At 36.6% G+C, this 14,473-nt stretch overlaps 1 pseudogene; it reads right to left on the bottom strand.

The window, feature by feature from the left end:
• Positions 1-13,363: 13,363 nt before the first annotated feature.
• Positions 13,364-13,759, bottom strand: LOC112626918 (annotated as a pseudogene).
• Positions 13,760-14,473: the final 714 nt, after the last annotated feature.

Raw genomic sequence — 14,473 nt, 5'->3', positions numbered from 1 at the left:
AAAAACTAGCCGGGTGAGGTGGCGGGCGCCTGTAGTCCCAGCTACTCGGGAGGCTGAGGCAGGAGAATGGCGTAAACCCGGGAGGCGGAGCTTGCAGTGAGCTGAGATCCGGCCACTGCACTCCAGCCTGGGTGACAGAGCGAGACTCGGCCTCAAAAAAATAAATAAATAAATAAATAAATAAATAAATAAATAAATAAATAAAAGAAAATCAGCCTATAGAAATACCATAAAAACTATTTATAAGCATTATATAATAAAGTTATAAAATATTTCACCCAAAATATCAGAATATACATTTTTTTAGTGTACATGGAACATGTGCCCATGTAGAACATATCTAGGCTCTTAAAAATAATCTGAAAAAAATATTTAAAAATTGAAATAATACATATTGCATTCTGTGACCAAGAAATCAAACTGGAAACGAATACTAGAAAAATATCAGGAAAGTCTATAACACTTGACAACTAAACCAGACAGGTCTAAACAATTCTATGGGTTAAAGAGAAAGTCTCAAGAAAAAAATAAAAAACAATATTGAACTAATGAAAAGGAAAATACTATGTATTAGGATGGTGAAATGTGGCTAAAGTAGTGCTGAGAGGATAATTTATAACATAAAATACATACATTTGAGATGAAGGAATATGATAAATCAGTAACCCAAGCTTCCATATCAATAACCTAGAAAAAGAAGAGCCAAGTAAACCCAAAGCAGAAGGAAGAAAATAATAAGGATAAGAGCAGAAATAAATGAAACTGAAAATAGGAAAACAGAATGATAGAATGTATTTTTGAAACAGAGAGCTTACTCTCAGAAACCACAATTGGCAAACCTCTAGCAAGAACGACAATGAAAAAGAGAGAGAGAAAGAAAGAATTCATTTTACTAAAATCAGGAATGAAACAGAAAATATCACTACAGACCTTGAGACATCAAAAATATCATGTGTATATTACAAACAATTCTACAAAAATAAATTTGACAGCTTAGAATAAATGGACGAAGTTCTCAAAATATACAAACTGATATAAAATTAAATTTATAAATAAAAATCTTCCAAAAAATTAACTCCAATGGCCACATGGTATCTCTAGAAAATTCTACAAAACACTTAAAAGAGAATTAACATTAAATTCTATATAAACTCTTCCAGAAAATATAAGAAGGGATATTTTTCAATTCATATTATAAAGCTAGTGTTACGTTGATACCAACGGCAGGCAAAGACAATATAAGAAAATGCTGTGTGTGTGTGTGTGTGTGTGTGTGTCTGTGTGTGCATGTGTGTGTATAGGCAAATATAATTGAACAATACATAAAAAGAATAAATACCATTACCAACCTGGGTTTATTTCTTAAACGCAAGGTTGGTTTACTATTGAAAAATCTATCCATTAGTATACTATATTAATAAGCTATAGAAGAAAAATTACCTGATAGAAGTATTTGACAAAATTTTTCATTTCTTAAAAATTTACAGAAATCCACAGCCAAAATTTTACTTAATATTAAAAGACTAGATGCTTTTCCCCTAAGATTAAGAACAAAAAGAGGATAATTTTTTTCATCACTGTTATTCAACATATAATTCTGGAACTTCTAACCAGTGCAATAGGCAAATAAAGAAATAAAATACATACAGATGGAAACAAATATATAAAATTGTCCCCATTTTCAGACGGCATGGTTTTCTACACAAAATATCCAAAGTATCTAAAAGAAAACTCCTAAAACTGACAATTGAGTTTATCACGGTATTAAGATACAACAGAAACTTCCAAAAATTTGTCTTATTTGTACATATTAGCAATGAACATGGGACATCAAAGGTAAAAATACAATGCTACTTACAATCATTAAAAAATCAAAATAGTTTGATGTAAACCTAACAGAACATGTACGGGACTTGTATGCTGAAAACTACAAAATGCTGATGAAAAATTCAAAGAAAAGTTAAATACGTGGAGAAATCTATAGCATATTCACCAACGAGAAGACTCAACATCACGATGCCAATTTTTCCTAAACTAACATACAGATTTAACACAAATCCTATCAAAATCCCAGAAAAAAATACAGACAATGTCATCCTAAAATAAAAAGACGAACTGGAATGGCCTAAAAATACATAAAGAATAAAGTGGGAGAAACCAGTTTACCTGATTTCAAAACTTATTCATATGTCTATAGTAATCCAAATCTGTGGTACTGACAGAGACAGACAGAGACCAATGGAACACAACAGAAACCCAGAAATAGACCCACACAAATATGTCCAACTGATTGCTGACAAAGGAGCAAATTGATTTCATTGAGAAAAGATAATTTTTTAACAAATTGTGCAGGAACAAAATTTTTTAACAAATGGTGCAGGATATCATAAACACAAAAAAAATGATCCTCAACTTAAGTCTTATACATTATACAAACATTAAGTTAAAATTGATCATGAGTTTCAGTGTAAAACAAAACTATATAATGTTTAGAAAAAAATCATAAGAGAAAATATTCAAGATCTAGAGAAAAGCAAAGTTTTCTTAGATCTGACATTGAAAGCATAATACATACAATGAAAAACTGACAAAGTAGACTTCAAAATTAAAAATTTTGCTCTGTGAAAAGTTCTACTAAGAAGATGAAAAGACAAGTTACAGCATAGGGAAAAAAAACATTTGCTAACCATACCCCTGACAAAGAACTAGAACTACAGTATATAAAGATCCCTCAAAAGTCAGCAGTGAAAAAACAAAACAAAACGTTCCGATTAGAAAAATGAGCAAAAGGCAAAAGAGAATGTACAGATGGCAAATAAGCACTCAAAAAACATCATCAATGTCATTTGCTATTAGGGAAACACAAATTAAACCCTAATGCAAATACCTAATGGTATACCTAAACATAACAACACTAAATGCTGGTGAGGATGTCAAGAAACTGGATCATTGATACATCACTTGTGGAAATATTAAAGGGAACATCCATTTTGCAAAATGGTTTGTCAGTTTCTTAAATAACTACACATGCAACTACCATATGACTTATTAATTACATTTCTAGGCATTCGTCCCAGAGAAATGAAAACTGATGTTTACACAATAGCTTGTAAACGAATGTTTATATAAGGTTGATTTGTAATCATCAAAAATTGGAAACATCCCAGGTGTCCTTCAGTGAATGAATGGTTAAATAAACCATGATACATCCATATCATGTTATAAAAAGGAACAAACTATTAATGCATACAACAGCCTGATCATAGGCCTGTGTATCATGTGGTTATGTTTATAAAGAGGCAACACCAAGGGATCCTCTTGGTGATGGGAATGTTCTGGAACTTGATGGTATCAATGTCAATCCCCTAGTTGGGATACTGTACTACAGTATTATAGAATGTTACCATTGAGAAAAACTGGTTAAAGGTTGCACAAGAGCTACCTACATTATTTATTAAAACTAAATGTTAATCTAAAATTATCTTAAAATAAATGGCTTAATTAAGAAACAAAAAATTATCTTTTCTTATTTTTTTGTAGGCTGATATTTAAGTATACTTGCATAAATCAAAAGATACACAGCTATCTTCCTCAGTGACAAGTAGGAATTGACTCAGTACATGTCTAACAATAACATTTATTTATTTTTATTTTTGAGATGGAGTCTCACTCTGTTATCCAGGCAGGACTGCAGTGGCATGATCTGGCTCACTGCAACCTCCACCTCCACGTTCAAGTGATTCTCCTGCTTCAGCCTCCCGGGTAACTGGGACTACAGGTGCCATCGACACGCCTGGCCAATTTTTTTTTTTTTAATTTTTAGTAGAGATGAGGTTTTGCCATGTTGCCCAGGCTGGTCTTGAACTCCTGAGCTCCAGTGATCCTCCCGCCTTGGCCCTGCAAAGTGCTAGAATTACAGGCGGTAGCCACTGTACTCAGCCAATAACATTTAAAGCTGAGACACTTATTCATAAATCATTCACACAACTTAAAAAAAAACTCCACAGCTGTGAGCCTATGTGCAAAAAAGCTCCAATCATGGAGTTGAGAGCTCAGCATAGTGCTTAGGAGAGATTTTTGCTTTCATAAAGACAGCTGAAAGTGAAACCACAAATTTGACACTCAAATGTTAAACAGAGCTTTGTAACTCTGAAGACATACCCTCTACCAAATATATTTGGCTACTGCTAACCGAAAATAATTAAGAATTCTATAGAAACATAGACAGTTAATATATATGATTTTGCCTTGAGTAGATTGGATCTGGATTATCAAAAGGTTGCTTTTAGATTTTTATTATATAAAATCCATATTTATATTTTGTGCTTTCTGGAAAGTTGAGGCCAGAAAGACAATTTATGCTAAAGGCTTTGCTATTGACTTTTTTGTTTTGTTTTGTTTTGTTTTATTTTAGACAAGGTCTCACCACTCTGTTGTCCAGGCTGCAGTGGTGTGATCACGGCATCATGACCCACTGCAACCTCTACCTCCTGCACTCAAGTGATCTTCCCACCTCAGCCTCCCAAGTATCTGGGACTACATGTGCATCCCAGCAAGCCTGGCTAATTTTTTGTATTTTTAGTAGAGACGGGGTTTCACTATGTTGCCCAGGCTGGTCTTGAGCTCCTGGGCTCAAGCAATCCACCCGCCTGGGCCTTCCACAGTGCTGGGATTACAGGCGTGAGCCACCGCACCTGGTCCTATTGCCGCCTAAAGTCAAGTGGCTAGGTTTTCCTTGTGTTCATAATTTTGCTGACTCATTATTCAGACTGGCAAAATGATTTCTGTATAATGATTTTCTGTGAACATGCTTTTATAGTTATTTTCGGGCTCTTTTGAGTCAGTGTTCACCAATGCAATCTACAGTATTACATGGTTAGATTCTCAAAGGAGTTCTCATTTCTGTTCTCAAGTTTGTATATCCAGTGGCAGAACTAACGGTTCTGGGTCATATAGGACCACAATAATGACTTGTGGGCTCCTGTTGAGTTTATGTCAGCAGAATTTCAATGTTCTTAAACATTTAAGCTTCTCAAACTAGGTTGCATGTTTTCTAATACCTTGGTGTTTCTAATACCTTGGTTTCCGGCCCAATATCTTTCTTCTTCCAAGGTTGAGATCTCTGATTTGCTGCAACTAAATCTCATATCCGGTGTGCCGCAAAGAGCCTTTCTGGGCTCTAACAATTTGGGGATCCATCGGCTGTCACAATTTGTTGGCATTACCTGCCCTTGGGTCCACCTGTCAATCACAAGCCATATCTCACACTACACTTCTCTCAGTCTTTTGGTTCCTGCCTGCTCTGTCACGAATGGCACCTTAGTCTTGACAGAAGCTGGTTATCTCAGCCTAAACAGAGTTATGCCTTGTTTAGGTGTTGAGTTGGTTTATGCAAATAAGACATTGACTATTTTGAAATCAACTACATTTTAAAAAGGGGGATTAAAGTATAATAAATCATAAAGTGGTATATTTATTTTGGATGAGTGAAAGCTCAATAATTGTTTGCTGACTGGAATATTTTCTACATTTTAGTATTGGCCTAAGAGGTCGATTATATATAGGTCAAGCTGTACAAATCAAGCATCGCAAATGAATGTGGCAGTAGCGCATACAGACTGGACAGGAAAAAAACATGGCATTTAACCAAACAAAGCTATAACTTTTAATGACTTGTCTTTTTAACATGCTTCTCTGTCAATTGCTGTCACAGAATCATATTAGCATAAAGCAGTCTTTGTTTCTGATTTACTTTTTGTATTAAGGCCATACATCTTTTGTCTTCGTTGCCTTGGCTTAAGTGTGTGACTTCTAACATCATTTATGCATTATTGAAATCGATAAAATATTGAAACAATGGGGATTATGTTCTGAGTGTTTCTGTGATCATAATTTTTATCTTCAAAGTAAAAAATGCAGGTCATAGGATAATGAGATACCAAAAAACAAGAAACTCTTTATTTCTATGGAGACTTGTGCAATGATTTTATTTGAAATTGGCTGTTTCAAAGACATAATTTTGCAGTGTTTTGAACACAAAAGTGCTTTAAATTAGATTCTTTCCTTTAATCGTATTCTGTCTGATCAGGGTATGTCAGCTAAACACTAAACTCCCTATGGGAGCTTGTTGTCACCATAGAAACTAGATGGCAGTTTCCAATATCTGTGTAATGAAGTGCTGACATGTTTTCAGCACAAGGTGCTAAGTGGAGGTTTGTTTCACTAATTAGGTGGCAAAAATAATCAATTCCTTCGTGATCAATGATATCACAAATTATACAGTAGATAAACCTGAAAAACTTTCTTAACTAGTACTTTATATCTTAGAGAGAGAAGTAAAATAATAAAGTCATTTCTAAATTTCTCTGGTTAACTAGTAGGACAATTATTGTATCCTGAGGATGAATTTAATACTATTCTAGTTCTTTAGAGGTTTATAATTGAATTTATACTATTCTGGTTTTTTAGGGGTTTGTAATTGAGGTAAACTTATGAGATATATAAACCTGAAAATAGGTTTTTATGAAATCTTTCTAAATAGAATATGGATCAAGGTCTCTTAATTCAGAGCACGCAGGAAGAACTACATAACAATTACAAATGTGGACACCCTTAGTTCAGGGACTTACGAGTGACCAAGATTGTTGAGATAGTGGGTTTTCCTTAAATGAAGGGTCAACCATTCCCTAGAACAATTAGAAGAGTGTCCCTTTCCACTCGCCTCTCCATGGTCCTCAATAATGAAAACTTCTTTATTCTATAGTTAATTAGAACCCTCCGCTCTTTTCCCCTTTGTCTACTCCTGGCCCTTTCCCAAACCCTGTTTTTATAAATGCACAGGGTCCATAATTGAGAAAAAAAAATCAAAGGGAAGCCTAGTGATAATTTCTTTGTCTAAGACTCAAGGGGAGATACAGTCACTTTTTGATCAAGGATGTATACTTAGGCCAAAATCTTCTTTGAGTCTTTGTTTCTACTTTGGCCTAGGCTAGGGGAGGAGAAAGACTGTTCTCAGGATATACCCTGAGATGTAACCCTAATATATATTTATGAAGCACTTAATATAGCACCTAGCACATAATATGTAAAGAATAATGTTAAAAATAATAGTGATCATGATGAAGTTAATACAGTGTGGGCTATATATGCTGCCATAATATGGGATAGGCTGTGCATAGTGAAATAATCTGGGACAGACCATGCATGGTCAAATAATGTGGGGAAGATGACACGTCATTCAGGAATTTAGGGAAGGCAAAGATTATGTCATAATGAATTGATTGTATACATCAATATAAGAAAGAATGGCATTTTAGTGAGCAGAAGAGAGTTTAGAAGCATATTCTTAAGGTTATCATGACCTAGGAAATTAGAAAGAGGGAAGGAACAATGTTTGTATGAAGGATAATGTCAAGTAAAATGGCAATATGGTTGATCTAGGAGGTCGCATGTGAGGTGATTTAGGTCATTTTCTTTACTCTCACAGAGGAGGGTGAGATGCAAAGATAATCTTAGAACATTTTCCAACTCGGGGCTAACTAAGCTGTTCTGGCTATCATGACAGCCCCTTCTATTACTTCCTGGTGGTCTTACTTGGAGATGTGGGCTTGGATAAAGAGTATGAGCTTACCAAATGCAAGAGGGTCTTTTTTTTTTTTTTTTTTTGGTCAAGGTATATTCTCTAGGACAGCCCACATGGCCCACCAGTGGCCCTGAATCTAGATTCTCTTCACATGCTCTCTTCAATAAGCAGGGGATCTGTGAGTTATTTTCAATGTTTCAGATGCCTAATGGAGACCGCGTGTTACCTACTCTCAGTTTATATCTGCATACCAAATTAAACTGAAATCCAACAATTCTTCACTCTAACTCTTGCTGATCTGTGGTAATTATGCAGTCACATGTGTCTTCATGGTTCAAAAATTCTTAATACATATGGTTTGAGAGATCTTTTACAAAAGCACAGGGTCCATGATTAATATGGTTTGGATGTGTGTCCATGCCCAAATCTCATATTAAAATCCAGTCTCCAACATTGGAGATTGGGCCTGCGGGGAGGAGATGGGATCATGAGGGAAGATTTCTCATGAATGGTTTAGCACAGTCCCTCTTGGTGGTGTCCTCGTGGGAGTGAGTGAGTTCTCTCAAGATCTAGTCATTAAGTGTGTAGCACCTCCCTCCTCGCTCTTATGCTCATGCTCTGACCATGGATGTGCCTGCTCTCCCTTTTGCCTTCCACCATGATTGCAAATTTCCTGAGGCCTCTCCAGAATCTGAGCAGATCCCAGCATCATGCTTCCTGTACAGCCTGCAGAACCATGAGCTAGTTAAACCCCTTTTCTTTATTAATTACCCATTCTGAGGTATTTCTTTATAGCAATGTGAGAATGGACTAATACAATGATCTAGAAAAGGAAATAAAAGAGAATTATAGCAGTAAAATTTGGAGAATTACTGATTTGTTCATTCCCTCATTCATCCCACAAAAAATTAGCACCACTACTGGGTGCCAGGCACTTTTCCCAGCACTGGGGACACAAATACGAATACAGCAAATGGTTATTCTAACAATAAGCTTGGAGTCAGCCTTTTTAGAAAAAAAAAAAATGACTCTCGTTAGTGTACCTTAGAATCATTCAGCATTATCCATATTTGCCAAAGCTGAGACTGCCTTGGGTTTATCTCTGAAGAGAAGAAAAAAATTCATTGAAAAAGATGTGTCAATAGTTGTTCTTTTCAGGCAGTATTAAGAAGTATTAAGATTGAGTATTAAGAAAATACACAAGCGCTAACCCTCCATTAAGTAAGCCACTCGTTGTCTGGGTGGAGAGTTAGCCCTTGTTTATTTTCAATAAAATTACCTCCAAAAGAAACTCAACCCAGTAGAAACAACTAACTTTATTTGATAAAATAATGAAAGAATTGTCAGAAATTATTATGGATGTGTATTGTCCCTGCTTCTGTATTTCTGTGCCTCACAGCTGCATTAACATGGTTACTCTAATAAAAGAAACAGATGTTGGCTGGGAGAGCAAAGCTACAAAAGCCACACAGACAATTGCATAATTAGCCTTCAACTATATATTGTACCTTGTGGAAAGCAGTGTCATGAACCTATAGGAATCTATTAATACAATGGAGATCAGCAAATCCCGCAGGTTTGCAAAACCCACCCTTTTCTCCCGTGCTTTTTCTTCTCTCCTTTGATCAAAGGAGTGTGACAAGTACTTAGACATGAACATTTTAAAATACCTTTTATCGTTTCAATTAATCTGCCTAAATGAAGGAGCAAGTTTTCCAATTTTCAGAAATTTAATTGCCTATAGTTACTGCTCTAAAGTGGCAGAACGCAAGGGGGCATCAAACTGCTGCTGCTTTACACAGCATAAAAAGGCATTTTGGCCGGGCGCGGTGGCTCACACCTGTAATCCCAGCACTTTGGGAGGCCGAGACGGGCGGATCACGAGGTCAGGAGATCGAGACCACCCTGGCTAACACGGTGAAACCCCGTCTCTACTAAAAATACAAAAATTATCCGGGCGTGGTGGCGGGCGCCTGTAGTCCCAGCTACACACGGGAGGCTGAGGCAGGAGAATGGCGTGAACCCGGGAGGTGGAGCTTGCAGTGAGCCGAGATCGCGCTACTACACTCCAGCCTGGGCAACACAGCAGACTCAGTCTCAAAAAAAAAAAAGGCATTTTGATAGATTCCTAGTCTTCCCCAGTTCACCATGTCATTGCATTCCCCAAAGAGCTGAGTATGAGTTAGAATGCTTTCAACAACCACTATTACAAAACCCTATCAACAGCGGCTTCAGTATCAAAGGCAGTCATTCACCTTTGATGACAAGAAGTCTGGGGGTACATGGGTCCAAGGTTGACTCAGTAGCAGTTGTTGGTGTAGCATCTCTGGTTCTCTTGTCCCTTCCTTCATGGCTAGAGGATGGTGGCAGCATTGTTCTGTCTCAGGTCTTTATAGGTAAGTGTCTTACACAGGAAGCAAAATGGTGAATATAAAAAGGTTTTCTTGGTATGCCTCTTTTCAAGGAGGAAAATCTTTCTCTGGCGCATACAATGAATTTAGGGTAATTTTTATTGGCAAGAACTGAACCACCTGTTCATTCTAAGACCAATTGCAGGTAAAGGAAATATCCTTTTAATGATTTGCTTAGACTAGTCATAATTCATTCCTCAGAGCTGGGCACATGACTGCTCGAACAAAATTGGATTGTTAGCAAGGAAGAAAGGCTGGCTGCTGTGTAGACACTTTAGAATATCTGCTAGAGGGCTCTGATGTAAACACAGGTTTTTCCTTAATTATTATAGCTTTACTTCTTTACTAATATGCCACGCCATCAGCAACTTATAATTGTACAGTTTCACACTTTTACAAGGGGTTAACATTCAGGTTATCTTATTTGTTCTCCCAAACCACCCAGAGGAGGAAAGTAGAAGTGGGTATAATTTTCAGCATTTCACTGATATGCAGAAGCTCCTGGGTAAAGGAACTTGCCCAGGGTTGCACAGCTTAAAAAATATAATCTGGATTTTAATGTCTTCTTATTGCAATCTGATTGATGCTCCTTTTAAAAATATTCACTGTAGTCTTTTGTAGCAATGAAAGTCACTTTGTCTTCCCCCTTGGTCATGCTTGTGGATAGCAGAGGAAGTCCTTGACTTTCTCTTCACCTCATGCTACAGGAGTGTTATGAAATTAGAAGGAAGGAGGTTTGTAATCCCATAAGAACATGTGTCCTTCATTAATTAATTCAAGAATAAGTTATTAAGTATCACCTCTGCCAAGTACTGTAGTAAGTTATGGGGATAATAGAAGACAAGACATTCATGGTTACTAAAACTTAGAATCTGAGAAAGGTGACCGAACATGGAATAATCAATCACATTAAAGTCTGAGACATGCTTTGAAGGGGAAGTATAGGATATGTTGAAAGTATTTAGTCAAAGTATCAAATCTGGTCAATGGGAAAGGTGGTTAGAAAAAATTTCCAGAAGAATTGCTATTTAATCGGAAACTCTGAAAGTCACAAAGAGGGAAACAACCAAGTGATCAATATGCAGTAGTTGCTCAATAAATGCTTTTGAGTGTCTTTACAAAAACACCTTTATTGAGATATAATTCCCATAGCATACAATTCACCCATTTAAAGTGTATGCTTTAATGATTTCTAGTATATTCTGAGAGTTGTGTGTCCATGAACAAAATTGATTTTAGAATATTTTTATTACTCCAGAAAGAAATCATGTATCCCCTAGCCATTACCCCGCCAAAATCCTCCTGTCTCCACCCCACTAATCTACTTACTGTCTCTTTAATTTGTTTATTCTGGACATTCCATAGAATTAAATTATAAAATATGTAGTTTCTTCATAACCTAATCCTTTTAATTAGCATGTTTTCAAAGTTAATTTGTGTTGAAGCATGCATGAGTACTTTATTCCCTTTTATTGCCAAATACTGTTCCATTTTATGGATATAACACATTTTATTCATACACTCATCAATTGATGGGCATTTGGATTATTCCCATTTGTTTAGCTATTATAAATAACGCTGCTGTGAACATTTGTGCATAAGGTTTTGTGTGTGTGTGTGTGTGTGTGTGTGTGTGTGTGTAGACATATGCTTTCACCTATACCTGTGAGTGAAATTACTGCATCAATGTTTAACATTTTGAGAAACTGCCAGACTGTTTTTCAAAGGAATTGAACCATTTTACATTCTCACCAAGAATTATGGTGGTTTCATATCCTTACCAACACTTGCTATTTGTCCTTTGTTTTGATTATAACCAACCTAGTGTGTGTAAAGCGGTATCTCATTATGGTTTTCATTTTAATTTCCTTGGTGGCTAATAAAGTTGAGAATCTTTTCATGTGCTTATTGGTCAGTTGCTTATCTTTTTTGTCCTTCATGGTGCAAAAGTATTTAATCAACACATCAGTACACAAAAACACATAGCTTATAGCTCATTGATGTGAAAAGTCAGTACAGATCCTTGTTTTTACTTTTAGAAACTCAAAGGATTGGGAATTAAGTTACTACTTTTTTTTTCTAGATATGTGACATATATGTTTTCTTGTAAGTAATATTCTACCAAACGTTGTAGTAAACCAAAGCAGACAGATGACCAGTAAAGCTATTTACTACCTTCTGCTCACATTGAGCTCAATCAGTGGAACCCTATCATGGTAGAAGAGATTTTTATAGGAAGAAGAAATTACAGAGTCTGTACCTACCCCAACAGCGAACCTAACAAACTGGTTTATACAGAAAGGATTTTCTGCAAATATGCACAGACACATTTATCATGCTATAAGAACAGGATACCTTTTAGTCTGTCTCCAACACATAACATACATTCATTGGTGCCCAGTAAAATAGGAGCAAAGGACAATGTGGGAAGCATTTTTGCCTTCATAGCGCTAAAGGCTAAAAAGCACACAGCATATAATACTTTGATCCTTGAATAATCATGAACATTCCAAGATGATAGCCACTAGGTAAGCTTGAGTATTCATCTATCTATATATATATTTAAATAATGCTTAAGAGACACTTCTCAAAACAGTGTTACTACATCAGGACCAGAAGAAGATATAGTGACACTATGACTGCAAATGTTAAGACTAGTAGTTGACTTTCACATGTAGTTTTTAGGAAAAGGTCATCTCTTTCATCAGCTGATTCCTAAAGCCAAGACAAGTTGTCATCATAGAAGATTCCAAAATATCAAGACAGGCAGCTGGCTTGAGTAACACGCTAGATAAATATAAAAAATCTCATTGAGACTGAAGGACTGAAATTCTGAACCATGTACAAAAGAGCTGTGGGTATGCAAAAAGATTCATGCAAAGCTGCTGGGACAAAGAGGGCTCCTGATAATGGGTTAGTCCATGCTGTTAACACACCAACATGTATGCTGGGCCAGGGGCCCTCCAGGTGAAATGCTTGACATGGGCTTTCTTCACAGGGGTCTGACTAGAAGCATCTGAGAGATGTTTTTACTTGGGGAGGAGAGGAGTATTAGGGTTACTAAACACTTCAGGAGGTATACTAAGGTTAATGAATACAAAGAAGGTGTTTCAGGAGGGTTAGGTCATTTTGGTTTTGACCCATCAATACATAACATGAGGGAATAGTTGCAGAACATAGTAAGTCTTTCCAAAATATATTCTTATGTCATTATTAGCTGAGCCTATTGGCCTTTTGGGCTGGTGACATCTGGAATGATCTCATTCATTGGCTGGAGGTAAGACCTAGTGCTTCAGATCGTTCTGGGAAGCTAACATAGAAGATGATTTACACAATGAAGTCACCACTAAACCACTGCTTAAGTCCAATCTCAGCCTTGATTTTCTTCTTTGTAGTCCAGAAATCGTTCTTTAAATGCTATCAAAGCTGTAAATGTGAACAGTATGTCAAATATGTCACCAACCACTTCATCTTTATGGTGCTGTAATGTTGTAAAGGCTGCCATGTTAAATCCAAGCATCTGCCCTAGCTGCTGGTCTTTAATATACTTTTCTACCAAAGAAATATATTCACTAAAAGTAGGCATGTAGGTGAGTTTATTCTTTAATGTGTCTTCAAGTTCTTGACAGTATTTGTCTAAGAAATTTCTCTGTAATAACTGCAACTCGTTATCCAGCATAATATAGTATCCAGCTACAGCATAAAATTGTTCACCAGAGATGGAGGAGAAAGACAGTAAGAAGTTCTCTTCCTCTAAAGTGTTCATCCTCCCTCTGGAGCAGGCCTTTCGGTCTTCTATCCCGCCAGCAACCCAACAGACGGCTCTGTGTGTTGCTGCGGCTGCCTCTATACAACCTGGCTTTGGATGACTGTCTATCAAATTCTTTGCCATTTTAAAACTGGGGTATTTATCTTTTTATTATATACTCATAGGAGTTCTTTATCTATTCTTGGTGTAAGTCCCTCATCACTTACATTATTTACACAAAATTTCTACTACATTGAATTCTTTTTACCTTCTTACTGGTGTCATTTGAAGCAAAATTTAAAAAGGTTTCAGCCAGGCATGGTGGCTCACGTCTGTAATCCCAGCACTTTGGGAGGCCGAGGCCAACAGCTCACCTGAGGTCAGAAGTTCAAGATCAACCTGACCTACATGGTGAAACCCCGTTACTAATAAAAACACAAAATTAGCCAGGCTTGGTGGTGTGTTCCTGTAATCCCAGCTACTCGGGAGGCTGAGGCAGGAGAATTGCTTGAACTCGAGAGGCAGAGGTTGCAGTGAGCTGAGAGTGCGCCATTGCACCCCAGCCTGGCCAACAAGAGCAAAACTCTATCTCAAGGGAAAAAAAAAGTTTTCAATTTTGATGACACCTGGTCATTTGTTTTTGTTGACAATGATGCTTGTGTTTTGTGTCAGATATTTTTAAAAATTGCATAATTCAGGATCATGAAGATTTTCTTTTAAGGTTTTATAGTT

Source organism: Theropithecus gelada, chromosome 6 (assembly GCF_003255815.1).
Source record: "Theropithecus gelada isolate Dixy chromosome 6, Tgel_1.0, whole genome shotgun sequence".
Classification (NCBI taxonomy): Eukaryota; Metazoa; Chordata; class Mammalia; order Primates; family Cercopithecidae; genus Theropithecus; species Theropithecus gelada.
This window is presented reverse-complemented; position numbering and strand designations above follow the sequence as displayed.